General features: G+C 40.6%; 1 long non-coding RNA gene across 1 annotated transcript in view; it reads right to left on the bottom strand.

The window, feature by feature from the left end:
- LOC128566028 (uncharacterized) overlaps positions 1-20,179 on the bottom strand; it is a 120,067-nt gene that overhangs the window by 28,449 nt on the left and 71,439 nt on the right. The window lies entirely within an intron of this gene.

Genomic DNA, 20,179 nt, shown 5'->3' with positions numbered 1-20,179 from the left:
TTCAAGCCAGAGTAGAAGTTGCAATAGGATCGAACAGAAACCAGCTGAAAACAAGACAGAACCACTTTGCTCCACCACACCAGACAGGGCCCCAGTTTCTCAGGCCACAACACTGTACGGGCCCTCGATAAAACCCCAGGGGAAAAACCAAAGGGAGTAAACCATGGGGCGGAATCAGCGGAAAAACTCTGGTAACATGAATAACCAGAATAGATCAACCCCCCCAAGAAAAGATACGGCAGATGTGATTGAAGATCCCATTCATAAACAACTGGCTGAGATGTCAGAAGTTGAATTCAGAATTTGGTTTGCAGACAAGATTAATAAAATGGAATTAGGAATTCGAGGAGAAATTCAAAAATTGTCTCAAGAATTTAACGAATTTAAAGACAAAACCACCAAAGACTTAGACACACTGAAACAAGAACTTACAGCCCTCAAAGACATGAAAAATACAGTAGAATCCCTCAGTAACAGAATGGAGCAAGCAGAAGAAAGGATTTCTGACATTGAAGATAAAGTCTTCGAACGCTCCCAATCTCTCAAAGAGGAAGAGAAATGGAGAGCAAAAACGGATCACTCACTCAGAGAACTCTCAGATAATTCGAAAAAAAACAACATAAGGGTTATAGGAATTTCGGAGAACGATGAAGTGGCTGCCAAGGGCACAGAGGCCCTTCTACATGAAATTATGAAAGAAAATTTTCCAGACATGCCTAGAGAATCTGAAATTCAGATAGCAGACAGCTTCAGAACCCCAGCACGATTCAACCCCAATAAGCCATCTCCCAGACATATCATAATTAGCTTCACTAAAGTTAACATGAAAGAGAAGATTCTCAAAGCAGCCCGGCGAAAGAAAACTATAACGTACAAAGGTAAGAATATTAGAATAACTGCAGATCTCTCTGCTGAAACTTTTCAAGCCAGAAGAGGCTGGTCATCAACTTTTAATCTCCTAAAGCAAAAAAACTTTCAACCCAGGATCTTGTATCCAGCTAAACTGAGTTTCATCTATGATGGAGAAATTAAATACTTCAATGACATTCATATGTTGAAAAAATTTGCCATAAGTAAACCAGCTCTTCAGGATGTTCTCAGACCTATCCTCCACAATGACCAACCCAATCCTATACCACAAAAGTAAACTCACTCAGAAACTTCGGATCAAACTCCAACTTCCACACTGGTGAAAGGATTAAAAATGTCCACTGGACCTTTGAAAAACTCGATACCCAAAATTCCACCAGACTTATCAATACTCTCCATCAATGTGAATGGCTTAAACTGTCCTCTAAAGAGGCATAGGTTAGCTGACTGGATACAAAAACTCAAGCCAGATATTTGTTGCATACAAGAGTCACATCTCAACTTAAAAGACAAATACAGACTCAGGGTGAAAGGATGGTCATCCATATTTCAGGCAAATGGTAATCAGAAAAAAGCAGGTGTTGCAATTTTATTTGCAGATACAGTAGGCTTTAAACCATCAAAAGTAAGGAAGGACAAGAATGGTCACTTCATATTTGTTAAGGGTAATACTCAATATGACGAGATCTCAATTATTAATATCTATGCACCCAACCAGAATGCACCTCAATTTATAAGAGAAACTCTAACAGACATGAGTAACTTGATTTCCTCCAGCTCCATAATCGTTGGAGATTTCAACACTCCCTTGGCAGTGTTGGATCGATCCTGCAGAAAGAAGCTGAGCAAAGAAACCTTAGATTTAAACCTAACCATCCAATATTTAGATTTAGCAGACATCTACAGAACATTTCATCCCAACAAAACTGAATACACATACTTCTCATCAGCCCACGGAACTTACTCCAAAATTGATCACATTTTAGGTCACAAGTCTAACCTCAGTAAATTTAAAGGAATAGAAATTATTCCATGCATCTTCTCGGACCATCATGGAATAAAACTTGAATTGAGTAACAACAGGAATCTGCATACCCATACAAAAACATGGAAGTTAAATAACCTTATGCTGAATGATAGCTGGGTCAGAGATGAGATTAAGAAAGAAATCACCAATTTTTTGGAACAAAATGACAATGAAGACACAAACTATCAGAACCTATGGGACACTGCAAAGGCAGTTCTAAGAGGGAAATTTATAGCACTGCAAGCCTTCCTCAAGAGAACGGAAAGAGAGGAAGTTAACAACTTAATGGGACATCTCACGCAACTGGAAAAGGAAGAACATTCCAACCCCAAACCCAGTAGAAGAAAAGAAATAACCAAAATTAGAGCAGAATTAAATGAAATTGAAAACAAAAGAATAATACAACAGATCAATAAATCAAAAAGCTGGTTTTTTGAAAAGGTCAATAAAATAGATAAACCTCTGGCCAACCTAATCAGGAAAAAAAGAGTAAAATCTCTAATATCATCAATCAGAAACAACAAAGACGAAATAACCACAGACTCATCAGAAATCCAAAAAATCCTTAATGAATATTACAAGAAACTTTATTCTCAGAAATATGAAAATCTGAAGGAAATAGACCGATACTTGGAAGCACGCCACCTTCCAAGACTTAACCAGAATCAAGTGGAAATGTTGAACAGACCCATATCAAGTTCAGAAATAGCATCAACTATACAAAACCTCCCTAAAAAGAAAAGCCCGGGACCAGATGGTTTCACGTCAGAATTCTACCAAACCTTTAAAGAGGAATTAGTACCTATATTACTCAACCTGTTCCAAAAGGTAGAAAAAGAAGGAAGACTACCCAACACGTTCTATGAAGCAAACATCACCCTAATCCCCAAACCAGGAAAAGACCCAACAAGAAAAGAAAATTATAGACCAATATCACTAATGAATATAGATGCAAAAATATTCAACAAGATCCTAACAAACAGAATCCAGCAACACATCAAACAAATTATACATCATGACCAAGTTGGTTTTATCCCAGGGTCTCAAGGCTGGTTCAATATACGTAAATCTATAAATGTAATTCAGCACATAAACAAATTAAAAAACAAAGACCATATGATTCTCTCAATTGATGCAGAAAAAGCTTTTGATAATATCCAGCATCCCTTCATGATCAGAACACTCAAGAAAATTGGTCTAGAAGGGACTTTTCTTAAACTGATAGAGGCTATCTACAGCAAACCCACAGCCAATATCATATTGAATGGAGTTAAATTGGAATCATTTCCACTCAGATCAGGAACCAGACAAGGCTGCCCATTGTCTCCATTGCTTTTCAACATTGTAATGGAAGTTTTAGCCACCGCAATTAGGGAAGAAAAGGCGATCAAGGGTATCCATATAGGGTCAGAAGAGATCAAACTCTCGCTCTTCGCAGATGATATGATTGTGTATCTGGAAAACACTAGGGACTCTACTACAAAACTCCTAGAAGTGATCAAGGAATACAGCAGCGTCTCAGGTTACAAAATCAACATTCATAAATCGGTAGCCTTTATATACACCAACAACAGTCAAATTGAAAAAGCAGTTAAGGACTCTATCCCATTCACAGTAGTGCCAAAGAAGATGAAATATTTGGGAATTTACCTAACAAAAGACGTGAAAGATCTCTATAAAGAGAACTATGAAACTCTAAGAAAAGAAATAGCTGAAAATGTTAACAAATGGAAAAACATACCATGCTCATGGCTAGGAAGAATCAACATTATCAAAATGTCCATACTACCCAAAGCAATATATAATTTCAACGCACTCCCTATTAAAGCTCCACTGTCATATTTTAAAGATCTTGAAAAAACATTACTTCGTTTTATATGGAATCAGAAAAAACCTCGAATAGCCAAGACATTACTCAGAAATAAAAACAAAACAGGAGGAATCACACTACCAGACCTCAGACTTTACTACAAATCGATAGTGATCAAAACAGCATGGTATTGGCACAAAAACAGAGAAGTAGATATCTGGAACAGAATAGAGAACCAAGAGATGAATCCAGCTACTTACCGCTATTTGATTTTTGACAAGCCAATTAAAAACATTCAGTGGGGAAAAGATTCCCTATTTAACAAATGGTGCTGGGTGAACTGGCTGGCAACCTGCAGAAGACTGAAATTGGACCCACACCTTTCACCATTAACTAAGATAGACTCTCATTGGATTAAAGATTTAAACTTAAGACATGAAACTATAAAAATACTAGAGGAGAATGCAGGGAAAACCCTTGAAGAAATTGGTCTGGGTGAGTATTTCATGAGGAGAACCCCCCGGGCAATTGAAGCAGCTTCAAAAATACACTACTGGGACTTGATCAAACTAAAAAGCTTCTGCACAGCTAAGAACACAGTAAGCAGAGCAAGCAGACAGCCCTCAGAATGGGAGAAGATATTTGCAGGGTATATCTCTGACAAAGGTTTAATAACCAGAATCCACAGAGAACTCAAATGCATCAGCAAGAAAAAAACAAGGGATCCCATCGCAGGCTGGGCAAGGGATTTGAAGAGAAACTTCTCTGAAGAAGACAGGCGCACGGCCTTCAGACATATGAAAAAATGCTCATCATCTTTAATCATCAGAGAAATGCAAATCAAAACTACTTTGAGATATCATCTAACTCCAATGAGACTAGCCTATATCACAAAATCTCAAGACCAGAGATGTTGGCGTGGATGCGGAGAAAAGGGAACACTTCTGCACTGCTGGTGGGAATGCAAATTAATACATTCCTTTTGGAAAGATATATGGAGAACACTCAGAGATCTAAAAATAGATCTGCCATTCAATCCTGTAATCCCTCTGCTGGGCATATACCCAGAAGACCAAAAATCACAACATAACAAAGATATTTGTACCAGAATGTTTATTGCAGCCCAATTCATAATAGCTAAGTCATGGAAAAAGCCCAAGTGCCCATCGATCCACGAATGGATTAATAAATTGTGGTATATGTATACCATGGAATACTATGCAGCCTTAAAGAAAGATGGAGACTTTACCTCTTTCATGTTTACATGGATGGAGCTGGAACATATTCTTCTTAGTAAAGTATCCCAAGAATGGAAGAAAAAATACCCAATGTACACAGCCCTACTATGAAACTAATTTGGGACTCTCACATGAAAGCTATAACCCAGCTACAACTTAACAATAGGGGGAAGTGGGAAAGGGGGGGGTGGGTAGAGGGAGGGGAATCGGTGGGATCACACCTGTGGTGCATATTACAGGGGTATTGCGAAACTTGGTAAATGTAGAATGTAAATGTTTTGGCACAGTAACTGAGATAACGCCGGAAAGGCTATGTTAACCACTGTGATAAAAATGTGTCAAATGGCTTATGAAGTGAGTGTATGATGCCCCATAATCATATCATTGTATACAGTTATGATTTAATAAAAAAAAAAAAGATGGAGACTTTACATCTTTTGTATTAACCTGGATGGAAGTAGAAGACATTATTTTTAGTAAAGCATCACAAGAATTGAGAAGCAAGAATCCAATGTACTCTATTCTAATATGAGGACAATTAATGACCTAGTACATGGTGGGGGATGAGGGAGAGGAGAGAGAGGTAAGAAGGGAGGGGATTGGGGGTCACGGTGTGTGGCACAACTTTGGGGGGGTGGAACACAATTTGCATATTTTAGGAGGGTCTTTATCTAACAAATGCCATCAATGTAACCTGGTTCTTTGTACCCTCGGTGAATCCCCAACGATAAAAAAAAAAAAAAAGAATGCAGGTGTTCCAGAGATTCTGGGTCCTCCAGGGCATTGGATGAAGCAGCAAAGGGTCTCGCTCAGAAAGCAAATAGGGGTGGGTGGGAATTTTTTGACATTCTGTAGGGCTTCATACAGGTCAGTGCAGCTTTGAAGAATTGACCAACATTTGTCTGAACAGAAGTTGGGACAAATTATGGCAGGAAAAAGGAAGAGTCACTGCCAGGGTGCAAAACCTGGGTCCGATCTCTATGGTGGCTGTTCTAAGTGGGCTCCCCAGGGCTGCTGCTGGGGACGGTGGAAGTGACGGCCAGGCTTTGCTCTGTCTATGTGACTGTGTGGACTGTCCTTTGGCTTCTCCTGCTTCTCTACCACATTTTTCTCTGTGCAGATCAGCCTCCTCTGTGAGGCTCTTGGTTCCTGCCACCCCATAACTTGGGCTTTGCTTTGGCCTTGGGTTACTGCAACGGGTGGTGTTAATGGGCTGCCCAGATTCTCTGCCCCACATTGGCGTTCACCTGCAACAGTGGGCACTAGTTTTCCACAGGCTGGCAACTCCCCACTCCAAGCATCCACCTCTCTCTGCTTCTGTGAAAGATTTCTCTCGCTCCAGGGCAGCTTGCTGGGCTGCGGGCAGGTACAGCCGTAACCAGTAGATCAGTGTCCCAGTCTTTCTGTTCTCCACTGGGACAGTGGTGCATCCCGTGTGGTTTATCAAAGGATTCAAGAAGGACTAAGCCAGTTCCCAAGATGGTAACCTGCTTGTTAATGCACCTTTTATTGACTTTTGTCTTTTCTCTGTCTCACTTTTCCCATCATCCCTTATGCTTTGTGTGACAACCTCCCAGATAAACTTTCTATATTCACATACATCTTTATCTCAAGGTCAGCTTTGGGAGGTCACAATTCTCTGTGACCTTCCAGAGGCTACGTTTTCTGACTCCTAAGTCCTGTGATTCCTCCTTCAAAATCTTGTTAGGAAATCTGACTTGTCAATCAGCATCATGTGTGCAGGCCTGCTTCACTTAGCTTCACTTAGCTATGCCCGGGGGTGGGCTTAGTGTTACTCAGGAGCTGATAGAGACTTCCAGGACACCAGACTTCTCCAGGTCAAGTGCTTTGCTAGACAGTGGGGTACACAGAGAACCAAACTCAGTTCCTGCCCTTCAGGAGTTCTGGAAGGAAACAGATTTATAAATAATACTTAATTTACAAAATGATCAGCGGATTCGGTACAAGTTTTATGGAAGCAGAGTAAGCACAGATTGAGGTGTTGAAGAGTGGTTGAAACTCACCAGAGGGAAGGGAGCGGAGAGGATTTTCCAGGTGGAAGAAACAATAGCAAAAACATGGAGAGGTGAGAGAATACAAAACACAGATGTTCCTCGGCTTCCAGTGGGCCTGCCTCCAGATAAAGGCATTGTGAATTGAGGATATCCTAAGTGGAAAATGCATGGCTGACAAGGAGCTGCCACTGCCAGCATCACAAGAGAAGGATATTTTTTATAGAATACCTATCACTTTCTCATCATTGTAAAGTCAAAAAATAGAACCGTGGTAAGTCAGGGACCATCTGTACTCCTTGGCTGCCTCGCTGTCTTAACTCAGCATCTTGTCTTTGTAGCTGGCATTCTCCCAAGGAGGAATGGGGAGACACTAGGAGAGAGCCTCGCATACTCCCGGTTCAGGCTGCTCTTTCTTATTTTCCACGTTGATGGGAGAGGTGTCACATGTTTTGAAGCCAAGGAAAATAGTACTTTACAGTAAAGGGACAAAGGATTTTAGAAGATGGAAAATGGGGGCTCAAAGCCAGTGATGAGAAGTCAATGTTAATATTACACATCGCAATTGTCCTGGAGTCATCAGAACAGTGTTTATAATCATGATAAATCAACGCTTTGGATGAATTCCTATGATTCTTCTGTTTCTGGACAGCCAAATTACCTGTCTTCTGAAGGCGTTCAAGAGACTTGTCCTCATGTGGCAGAGACCTGAGTGTAAAGCTGATATTTAAGATATTTAATCACTGCAGAGTAGATACCTGACCAATCAGAAATGACACACTCTGGAGACGTTGAGGGAGGCCAGGCCAGGTTGAATTCCAAACCTTTCACCATCAAATTCAACTTCTTATTTTGCAGAAGAGACCCCAAGTCTCCTACATTCACCACCCAGCCCTCTCTACTGCAGCCAATGGCCTCAAAATCCATGTAAGGACTTAATTGGGTTTACCCTGGACTTGACTCACACCCATTCTTCACATGTATCTGGATTCTTGGCTGCCAGGAATATAGGGGGCTTCCAAGAAGAACAAGCTTTTGTACCTCCACTCTGAGAATTATAGCTTTTTAAAAAAAATTTTTAGATGGGGTCTTGCTTTGTTGCCTAGACCAACCTTGAACTTCTAGGTTCAAGGCATCCTCCCACCTCATTACCCTGAGTATCTGGGACTACAGGTACAAACCACAACATCCACCTGAGAATTACAGCTCTTGACCCTGCTTATTCACTGCTAAATAAATATCTATTTGTTTGCAAGACTGAGTTATATAACATATTGTGAAGGATGTAGGGAAATAGTTTTTTTAAAAAGGTTCTCAGGTGTGCAAAAAATGTCATTATTATATTCCACAAATCCAATCCACACCCTCATATTGCCAGGCTTCTGAGAAAGTCAACCATCTACCTTCCTTTTCTCCAATCCATAAGCTAGTGCATAAGTCCAGAGGTTTCATGCAACATCAAGGCCCTGCCTTCCCACCATCATTCATTTATTTTTAGAATACTTACCAGTTGGCTGGCCCAGGTCTAGGAGCTGATTAGTAGTGATACACAAGAGGTAAAATCCCTGCCTCTGTTCCAGGCTGAGTAGGCAGTTCTGTACCTTGCCTGGGGGCAAGGAGGGACTCTGGGTGAGACAAAGGCATCCGGACTCCCTGGGAGCATGGATAGCCCCTCCCAACTGGATGCTACCCATCCAGCCTCTGCCAGGAAGCAGGGGCAAATCCTATCTAGATGATTCTGGACTCTTCCCTAACAGAATATCACTTCTCCGGAGCTCGTCACTTCTCAAAGTCATCCTCCCTCGGCCCTCCCTCTCCAGAATACCCTTCATGGTCCTTCAAGATGCAAAACTTTTTTGAAGCAATAATGAATGCTATGTTTATTTCTTGTTATAACATTCACATATCAGATTGCTCAGAATAAAATTGTTTTGTATTTCATTCAAATTTTTGATTTGTAACAAAATATACCTAACATCAAATTTACCAAAAATGAGCCATTTTTAAGTGTTCAATGGCATTCTAATGAGCAAAACTTTTACAAGAAGCTGCCTCCAATTCTTTGCCCTGTCTAAATTTTCCAGGCAAAGCATCACAAAGCCTAGACGACTGAATGAAGGGAAAGGGAATCAACTGAATATTTCAGTCAACCATCCTGCCACATGAACATCATAACTGTCAAACCAAGTATTGATGAAGATTTGTCCGTGCTGACCTGTTTATTCCAAATTCCCACTGTATGCATTTAGTAAACACATAATTGTGAGTGTGTGTGTGTGTGTGTGTGTGTGCCCGTGTGCTTGCGCACGTTCCATGGCTGGGCCTCAGGAGAACCTTTAAGGCCTCACTGGTTTGATCTGGTACCAAAGACCTTCCATTCAGAGTCCTGTTCCCTTTTCCTGATCTCCCTAATACCCTCCCCCCCGCTTCAACACGCCCCAGCCCGATGTCCACTCCGGGTACCACCTCTGTCAGCTGCACTGGAGGTTCCCTGTTGGGTAAGGCATTGTCTGATCAGGACTCAAGCATTATTTGGGGGTCTCTACATAGTAACTGGAGACCAAAAAACTTTGTATTAATTTTTATTGTTGTATTGTCATTTTTTACTGTACTTTTTTTCAAACACCTATATTTTAGATCTGAGGTTAGTTGATGTGGAACCCCTGGATGTGGAAACCAGTACAGCTGTGCCTAAGACTCCAATTTCTGTGTCCAGGACGTAAGGGAATGGGTCTGTGAGGAAGGAGTTTCATTCACTGTGACAGCACAGGGCTTCTGGATAGAGGAGCAGTTTTGTGTCTCACTGTCTTATCGTGTAAGAAAGTCCTGTGATTCTTTGCATATTCTTCCTACAATTTAAAGAAAAAAAAATACTTTGAAGCACCCTATCCTTTAGCAACCTTATCTTCTTCAAATGGTGTAAACCACTGCTGCTGGTAGACTCTGATTTCTGACCCGTCCCTCAGTTGTGTTTTCCTATGTCTAACTCACTGCTGGTACTTCCTCCCGGGTATACAGCTGGCCCTCCTTTGCATCAGTGGGTTCCACATCCAGGGATTCGACTAACCTCAGATCTAAAATACAGGTGTTTGGAAAAAAGTAAAGTAAAAAATGACAATACAACAATAAAAATTAATGCAAATATTTAAAAATACAGAATAACAAATATAAGCAGAACCTCTGTAAGTTGACCACCCAAGGGACTATAACAAAATGGTCAACATACAGCAGGTGGACATAATGGTCAGCAAAATGGTCAACATAAGGAACTTCCATTGAGTACATGTGTCCATGTCCTTTCTATGAAAATTAGGTCAACCTAAGGAGGTGGTCAATGCAGAGGTGAAGGTTCTACTGTACTTACATAGCATTTAGATTGCATTAGGTATTATAAGTAATCTAGAGGTGATTTAGAGTGAGTGGGAGGCTGTGCATAGGGTATGTGTAAATACTACACCATTTTATATAAGGGATTTGAGCATCTGTGGATTTTGATATCTGTAGCAGCTCCTGGAATCAATCCCCTGTGGATACCAACGGACCACTATATCATGGAATCTCAAATCTCAAATTAAATGTGTTTAAAACCAAAGTTATCACCTTTTGCCCCAAGCCAAGTGCTCTTCTTGATATTTCTAGCTCTTCTAATGTGATATTTCTAGTTATTCTCCTTGTCCTTCCTGTTTGCAACTTTTGTATGATCCCTGGTTCTTCCCTTTTCCTTACTCCTCACATCTGGGTAATTGGAACTGACGCTTGGCCAACATATGGCCTTTGAGTCCACCCTACCTTTACAGCTCTACTACTGGTCCTCTAGTCTGGGCCTCCTGAGCTCTTGCCTGGACTATTGCAGTGGCCTCTGGTCTCTCCTACATGGTCTGGGTCAATCTTCCCAGGTACATTTTCTTTCTTTTTTTTTTTTTACTGGGCACTTGCTTGCCAGCCCCAGTCTCGCTGAAGAACGTGCTGAAGGAGTCATCGCCGCCACCGATGGTTTTGTCGCTTGACATTTGACCATTGGGCTGAATTCCGTGTTCAAGGCAGTACAGTTCCCAGCAGGCATTGCCAATCTGGCCACCCGCCTGCCCCACGTGGATAGAGATAACACTCACGCATGACGGTCGTCCCAGCTGCACGCCGCCCTCTCACCTCCCCAGGTACATTTTCAATTATGTTCCTAGATGAAGCTGCTTGAAAGCATGGACTGTGTTTTATTCATTTTGATACCCCGAGTGCTTAACATAATATCTGGTACATGGCAGGTATACAGTAAAGGCTGGATTGAACTTATGGTATTTTTCTGCTGAAAAATTTCAGTAGCACTTAGAGCCCTCCATGGTACACTGCCATTTAACTTCCTAGCCTCACTTGCCATTAGTACCATATATGCTAGCAAAACAAATTACTGGCTCTTCTGCAAATATTCTCTGTACTTTGGTCCCTCATTATCTTTGCTGGTACTTTCCTTCCCCTATGGAATGCACATTTTTTTTTTTTTTTTTTTTTGAGACAGAGTCTCACTTTGTTGCCCTCGGTAGAGTGCTATGGGATCACAGCTCACAGCAACCTTGGGCTTAAGCAATTCTCTTGCCTCAGCCTCCCAAGTAGCTGGGACTATAGGTGCCTGTTAAAATGCCCAGTTATTTTTGTTGTTGTTGTTGATGTTGTTATTTTTGTTGTTATCATTGCTGTCTGGCAGGCCCAGGCTGGGTTTGAACCTGCCAGCCCCAGTGTATGTGGCTGGCGCTTTAGCCACTGAGCTGCAGGCACCAAGACTGGAATGCACATCTATTACAAGTCTAGTTATTGTTTATTTTTTTCTGTATTTAAAAATTTTTAAATGATAAGTACATGGCACTTTTACAATTTAAAAGGATTTCAACATTTTAAATTTAGTATGTTTGAAATATTTAATTTTTTTGGATCCTCCCCATCTGCACTATTATGCAAGCATTTAAATTTATGGTTACAGTTTTTTATTATATTATTCTTTTATATTTTATGTGTTAGCGATTTTGATAATATAAATTTTGGAAAACATATAATTACCACTTCTATATAAGAATATAAAAATGTTTGTTGTAATGTTAGGTGGAAAAAAGCATGAAGTAATTATTAATGATGTCCATTGATATTTCCAGTTCTCTTCCTTCCTGAGTTTATGCCCCCATCCCTTTGGAGTTATGTGTGGCCTTTATTTGCTTTGATCAATTAAAAGTGAACAGAAATGATGTGAGATATTTCTTGACAGAAGCCATTAAGAGCCAGGGTATGAATTGCCATGTTTCTCTGCCTTGCTACATGGACTGATGATGTTCCAGATGGTCAAAGCTCCATCACCCAAACAAGGATGAGATAGAGCAGAGGCCATGCAGACTCTATCATGAGACAGATACCGTAGTATGTAGTATGCATGGGAAATAAACCTTTGTTTTTCTAAGCCACAAAAGTTTGGGGCTTGTTTGTTGCAGCAGCATAAGGTTGCTAATCCTGACTGATATAAATCAGCTTCTGGCAGTATTGACAAATAGATACTTTTGGGGGTTTTTTTGTTGTTTTTTTTTGTTTTTCAGTGGAAGTAAGACTTTTTATTTATTTATTTTATTATTAAATCATAGCTGTGTACATTAATGCAATCATGGGGCACCATACACTGGTTTTATAGACCGTTTGACACATTTTCATCACACTGGTTAACATAGCCTTCCTGGCATTTTCTTAGTTATTGTGTTAAGACATTTATATTCTACATTTACTAAGTTTCACATGTACCCTTGTAAGATGCACCGCAGGTGTAATCCCACCAATCACCCTCCCTCCGCCCATCGTCCCCTTTCCCTCCCCTCCTTCTCCCCCTTCCCCATATTCTTAGGTTATAACTGGGTTATAGCTTTCATAGGAAAGCCATAAATTAGTTTCATAGTAGGGATTGAGTACATTGGATACTTTTTCTTCCATTCTTGAGATACTTTACTAAGAAGAAATGTTCTAGCTCCATCCATGTAAACATGAAAGAGGTAAAGTCTCCATCTTTCTTTAAGGCTGCATAATATTCCATGGTGTGCATATACCACAGTTTATTAATCCATTCATGAATCGATGGACACTTGGGCTTTTTCCATGACTTTGCAATTATGAATTGGGCTGCAATAAACATTCTGGTACAAATCTTTGTTATAATGTGATTTTTGGTCTTTTGGGTATATACCTAGTAGAGGAATTATAGGATTGAATGGCAGATCTATTTTTAGATCTCTAAGTGTTCTCCAAACATCTTTCCAAAAGGAATGTATTAATATGCATTCCTACCAGCAGTGTAGAAGTGTTCCCTTTTCTCCACATCCATACCAACATCTCTAGTCTTGGGATTTTGTGATATGGGCTAATCTTACTAGAGTTAGATGATATCTCAAAGTAGTTTTGATTTGCATTTCTCTGATGATTAAGGATGATGAGCATTTTTCATATGTCTGTAGGCCGTGCGCCTGTCTTCTTTAGAGAAGTTTCTCTTCAAGTCCCTTGCCGACAACTAGATACTTTGAAGATTTTCTCACTACAAAAGAACTGGACCATTTAAAAAATTTATTGCCAGACTTGTTGGTAGTAAGAGAATTGTCTAGGGATAGCCCTTCTCTCAAAAAGTGAGCTAAAGCCAGAACTGGGAGCCAAGAGTACTAAGAAAATAAGAAAATTTGGTTGTCGTGAGGGCTGATGTAATAAGCAACATTGTATGAAGCCCTAAAACAACAGGAAAGTGTGGAAGCCAAGATACTGAGACTTCTGTATTAGGACAGAAGGGCTCTGAAAGGGCTCAGGTTGGTGAATTTCCCCTGCCTCCCAACATAAGCAGATGCAAATTCTTCTTTTTTTTTTTTTAATTTCAGATTACTGTAAGGGTACAAACAATTAGGTTACAATGTTTGCATTTGTTAGGTAGAGTCCCTGTTGTAGTTGTGTCCTGTTCCCAAGGGTGTGCCATATACCCTTACATTGTGCCCTCATAGTAAGAAAGCGGTTCAGAGACACCAAGTGTGAGTTCAAATCAAAGATCACCAAGTATAGAAAGAGTCAACCAAGGAGAGAGGGTCAATGGAAAAACAACCAACCAATGTAGCCTGTAAGAACTTAAGATGTTGGAATTCTCAGATATAGAATATTTCTTAGTTTATGAAAGTTTATAGAGCAATTGTTATGTGCTGGATACCACTACAAAGATTTTTTTTTCTCCAATTTTAACTTATTTACTTCTTATAACAACTCTCCTAGACAAGTACTAAGTATTATTATCCTCACTTTATAAAGGAAAAAGCTGAAGCACAGAGAAATGTCCTAGACTAACTTTTCTTAAGTGGTGGAGTTACAATTTGGGTTCAGGTCCTTTGGTTCTAGAGCCTGCACCTTTCACTACTATATTTTTCTCCATCTTTCATGAAGCCATCAGCTGAGAATGGTTTTTTTAGAATTCACTACCAGAACACTGTTCCTTGATTTCCAGAATCAAATTTCTTCTGGTTAAAAATTGTTAATTTACCGTCTCATTCATTATGTGTATCAAGTTGTGGAACGAATCTTTAGAATCTAAACTTATGGTCTATCTAGGCCAGTGATTCTATTTCACCAAAGAGTTCATTCATTCCATTATAAAAATCAAAAATTTAACATGACCTCTTAGGTAAATCTAGTTTTAAATTTTCATCTTTAACTTTGTTTGTAAAGGTTCAACCATCTAGTTTAAAAAGCAAATTCTAGGCAAGGTGTGGAGGTTCACACCTGTAATCCTAGCACTCTGGGAAGCCAAGGTGAGTAGATTGCTTGAGCTTAGGAGTTCGAGACAAGCCTGAGCAAGCTGGGAATTGTGGCAGGCACCTGTGGTCCCAGCTACTCAGGAGGCTGAGACAAGAGGATCACTTGTGCCCAAGAGTTTGAGGTTGCCATGAGGCCATGGCACTCTACTGAAGGTGACAAAGTAAAACTCTGCCTCAAAAAAAAAGCAAATTCCAATGATATGGCATCAACCAAGTACTACTGATCGCAGGCACTGTTGTAAGCATTTTTCATACATTACTGATTTTTATTTGTTTATTTATTTATTTTAGAGATAGGGTCTTGCTTGCTTTGTTATCAAGCTGGAGTGTAATGATACAATTATAGCTCACTATAGCTGCCTCAAACTCCTGGTCTCAAATGATCCTCTTACCTCAGCCAGAATAGCTGGAACCATAGGCATGTACCACCATACCTGGCTTTTGTTTTTTTCTTTTAATTTTTCATAGAGATGGTGGTCTTGCTTAGTTGCCCAAGCTGGTCTCAAACTCCTGGCCTCAAGATGATCCTCTTGCCTTGGCCTCCCAAAGTGCTGGGATTATAGGTGTGAGCCATGGTTTCTTTCTTTTTTTTTTTTTTGTAGAGACAGAATCTCACTTTACCGCTCTTGGTAGAGTGCCATGATGTCACAGGACTCACAGCAACCTCCAGCTCTTGGGCTTCCAAGATTCTCCTGCCTCAGCCTCCCGAGCAGCTGGGACTATAGGCACCCACCACAACGCCCGGCTATTTTTTTGTTGCCGTTTGGCCAGGGCTGGGTTTGAACCTGCCACCCTCAGTATATGGGGCTGGCACCCTACTCACTGAGCCACAGGCACCACCCTGAGCCACGGTTCTTAATAGTCAGATATTGACCAGTAGATTTTCTCCTGGAAATTTAAAGGTTAACATCTCCGAAGAGTTGAACAATCATATGGGATTTTTAAATGTCTCTAACTTTAGCCAGGTAGTATACTAAGGAGATAATGAAAAATTAAAAGCTTTTTGGCTGAGCACTAATCTTTGTGGTTGTGGATATATCCATATGCTGGAGAATACTGCACTTTAGATGATAAGTTACTATAAAATTTGTGGCACTATTTAAAACCCGACAGCTCCATATGTCTGATAAGTTTTCTGAAAAGTATGTTAAAGATAAGACTTTGGTCTCAAATCTGTAATTGGTTCTTTAAAGATTTCCAACACTATACCGTATTTACATAATTGTATCAATTACATGGAGAAAAACTATCGTGCTAAGAATATAGGAGTATTTTAATCATAAAATATTTTATTGTCAAAGAGAAACAAAATATAGTCAAAGAAATGCTGAACACACCATGTCAGTGAGAATTCTTGGCATTTAGTTTTAGAAGCCATTTTGCATGGAAATGAATAAAATATAAACACAGTACTTTATCTTAGATATGACAAGAAACTTCAAGATTGTAATGTGCATTAAGATAACATTCCAAACCTATCCTTTCAAGTTTTCAGCCAAGAATTTGTTTTTATAATTTCTTAGCAGTTGGCAAACGGCTAACCTCTACTTGAGATATCCATTTTCATGCTTATGGTCCCAATCCCATTGTGTATAACACTTAATTTGCTGTGTGACCTTGACTAAATCATTCCCCTCCACCCTGACTCAAATGAAGGGGTTGGATCTCTCAGACTCCTTCTAGTTTTAAAGTTCTGTGGTTCAAGTGTATGGATCATGACATACACCGTAAAAAAGTACTTGCTAGAGGGATTGAATTTTTAAAACTTGGGCTATTTAAGTGTTTTGTAAACGCTCAATCCTATAACCGTCTGTAAAGGGAATATAAAGTGTGGCAGCCAGGGCCTGTTGGTGATTTACTTGCTTTTGGTGGTGGTTAGCAGCTGTTGTGCTTCTTTGAAGTCACAAAGCACCTCCTGTAGGTCACAGAAATAGCAGTCCATCGTATGCTCCCCGGACTCCCTGATACAAGCGATATGTGAGGGATCCAGGACAAAAAGAGCAGTGACCACAGCCCCCATGGTCCATGAGATGACTTTGAACACTGTCCCGTTTAGCTTCAGGGAGGTGTGGACCTTGTGACTCAAGGCTCAGATTCCCCCTCCAGACTGAAGTGTTTATAGCCCCAGCTGCTGGGAGTATTGGCTGCTGACAATTCTTAGCCAAGATCCTCTCTGGAGCTAGTCCTTGGCTGAAGGGAGCTGCTTTACACAAAGCCACATATCCTTCTGGGGCCACCTATAGTTGAGGACAGGAGAATGGGTGGAAGGAAGGGTTAAGCCTCTTGCGCCAGCGGGTCCAGATCTCCAGGGCCATGTCAGTGCCATAGCTCCTGCAGTGTGGACTGAGGCCTTGGTTGCGGTCACTTCTAGTGCACAGCAGGTGAGCTTCTCCTCCTCCCACACATGCTGTCCTGAGCGCTTCCTGGTAAACGTCCTACAGAGATCTCTGTCGCAGAATTGGCTTCCTGGGGACCCAACCCTGCCACAGATATGTACAGACCTGAGCTCCAAATTGGACTCTTCTTATTCTAGTTATGGAACCTGCACTAAATTTCCTCTTCAGTAAAATGGGAATAATGACAACTACCTCACGGTGCTGTTTATTAGGAGAAAATGAAACCAAAGCACATAGTGAATGATGAGTAACAGTAAGTTAACATGTGTGAGTCACTTATCACGTGTCAGGTACTATGTTACGTATTTTACCATCAAAGAAGTAAAGAAGATGTATGGAAAAGGTAACATCTGTATTTTACAGATGCACAGAGAAGTTAAGTAACTCCCCCAACGTCACACAGCTAATAAAACTTAAGTCAGGAATTCAAACCCAGCTGGAAAAATCAACTGTCTTAACTAAAACCCTCCTGCCTGTCACTGAAGAAGGAAAATTAGAAGAATATTTGGATAATTATGAACAAAAACCCAGTATCACCTGATTCCAGAAGTAGCTTTAACATAAGGTAGTCAGAAAATTTTTATGAATCATTTCTATACTCCTACAGTTTGTATTTTTGTACGGTTATAGGTAATGCTTGTTTTTGCTTCAGATCAACCATTCTTCTTCAAGAGAGTGAGTGAAATGGTGGTAGGTTGGAGCCCTAATCTGATATGGTCGTGTTTGGCTACCCCAGAACATGATTTATTTTTGTTGTTTGTCTCTATTTTAGCGAAACATGTATTGAGTTTCATTTTTAATAAAATGTACTAAATAAAAGGTTAATAAGTAAAACAATGACATATTTGACTATTAAAAATTAGGTAGTAATTTTTTTTTTTTTTTTTGTAGAGACAGAGCCTCACTTTATCGCCCTCGGTAGAGTGCCGTGGCATCACACAGCTCACAGCAACCTCCAACTCCTGGGCTGAAGCGATTCTCTTGCCTCAGCTTCCCGAGTAGCTGGGACTACAGGCGTCGGCCACAACGCCCAGCTATTTTTTGGTTTGCAGTTCAGCCGGGGCCGGGTTTGAACCCGCCACCCTCGGTATATGGGGGTGGCGCCTTACCGACTGAGCTACAGGCGCCGCCCTAATTTTTTTTTTTTTTTTTTTTTTGAGACAGAGTCTTACTCTGTCACCCTGGGTAGAGTGCTATGACATCATGGCTCACAGCAACGTCAAACTCTTGGGCTCAAGTGATTCCCTTGCCTCAGCCTTCCAAGTAGCTGGGACTATAGCTGGCTAGTTCTTCTATTGTTAATAGAGATGGGGTCTCACTCTTGCTTAGGCTGGTCTTGAACTCCTGAGCTCAGGCAATCCACCCACCTCAGCCTCCACCTCAATCTCAGTGCTAAGATTACAGGTGTGAGCCACCTCTCCTGGTAATAATTTTGTATACTCACAGGGCTTAAGTTATATCAAACTTCCTACAGTTTTAAACTTCTCCCTCCCCGGGGTCCAGTGACAATGGGGGAGGGGGAGGCACTGTGACAAAGGCCCTTGCTGTGTCCCACTACTCCTTATTTACAGTTTATTCTTTTGTCCCTTAGCGTCTGGTGGAAGGGCAGCTTCCATCAGGTCAGTGTTTATTTCCCGTTCCTCTTCTAATCCAGTCAGGTTTACACCATGATTTTAGAGAAAAATGTGCTAACAATGCCTGTTTGGGCCCCTGTTACACTTCTAGGGTCAGAGAGGTCTCTCTTACTCTTTAAAAGGCACAAGTCTGTCAAAGTTTTTATAACTTGCAAATGAACAGGTTTTTCATCTTCTGATTAGACAGCTAAGGTAGAAAAGACTGCCTTCTACACCAAATAATTTAAGAATTTAAGTAATTTACAGCTTCAGGTATGTTTGCCAGACCAGCATAGCTAAATAAAGTCAACAGATGAAATGTTCCCTTGGCAATCAGCAAGGGTATGAGATACAGCACCTGGGTTGCACCACGGGGTCTCGTCATTAAATCACAGGCAAAAGCCCAGAATCCCAGGGTCCCAGGTGACAGGTTGGAGCTGATTTGAGGGGATGGAGTTTTTGTTTCTTTCTGGGTGTCAGAGCAGTCATTACCCTTGATCTTAGAGAGTGGAAATTTTTCAGAACAATGGGGAGAAAGAGAGAGAAAGAAAAGAGGAGGGAGAGAAGAAGAGAAAGACAGAGGTAGGCGAGTCTTCTTTCGATGTGAAAAGACTTTAGGTATTGATGTGTCACTAAACTGGGAATTCATCAGTACAACAGTGCCTATTTTTAAAATCTCAGAGCAAAAGTCAAAAAGAGGGAATATTTTGTACATGCAACCAGTATTTATCACTGTCATGCTCAGAACAACAGCTGGCCAGAAATATTTCCCTCTTTGCAATTTCTAGGTTTTGATTAGTACCTACTTTTGCCTAGGGAAGGGAATGTGGTCTATAAAACTGAAGGCAACAGCAAGAAAGAACAGAGGACAGGGTCCAGGAACTTATGCATAATAAGTGCAAAAATGGGAAGGTTTTAAGTACCAGAAATGGGTCATCAGAACTTTAACGAGTGGAATTTTAAAATCAGAATATGGTTTTAAATTTGCCCATTTAATTATGGGAGGGTCCAGATGATAAATTGAAAGTCAGGGTAGAAAGGCAGGAGATAGACGTGTTTAGTCAGGGAAAATGTCACTGCACTGCGCTCAGTGGACAAACAGGTCCCTCTCTCCATTCCCTCAACATCACATAGGAATCTAACTTTACAGGGAAAATACAAAAGGCAGAACTATGCTTATGCCTTTTAACCATTGTTGGCAACTTCTCTGAAGATGAATGGTATTTTTTAAAAAAAGGAAATCCCCACGATTGCATTAATGTACACAGCTATGATTTAATAAAAATAAAAATAAAAAATAATGCATAAAAAGCCATTCCTGGTGTACTATAGACTGATACTTCTAGTAATTACTAGACCTGGTCCTGTGATTGTCCTTTTGGGGTGGGGGTGAGAATTAGGGGGAGTG

This window comes from Nycticebus coucang, chromosome 14 (genome assembly GCF_027406575.1).
Source record: "Nycticebus coucang isolate mNycCou1 chromosome 14, mNycCou1.pri, whole genome shotgun sequence".
NCBI lineage: Eukaryota > Metazoa > Chordata > Mammalia > Primates > Lorisidae > Nycticebus > Nycticebus coucang.
This window is presented reverse-complemented; position numbering and strand designations above follow the sequence as displayed.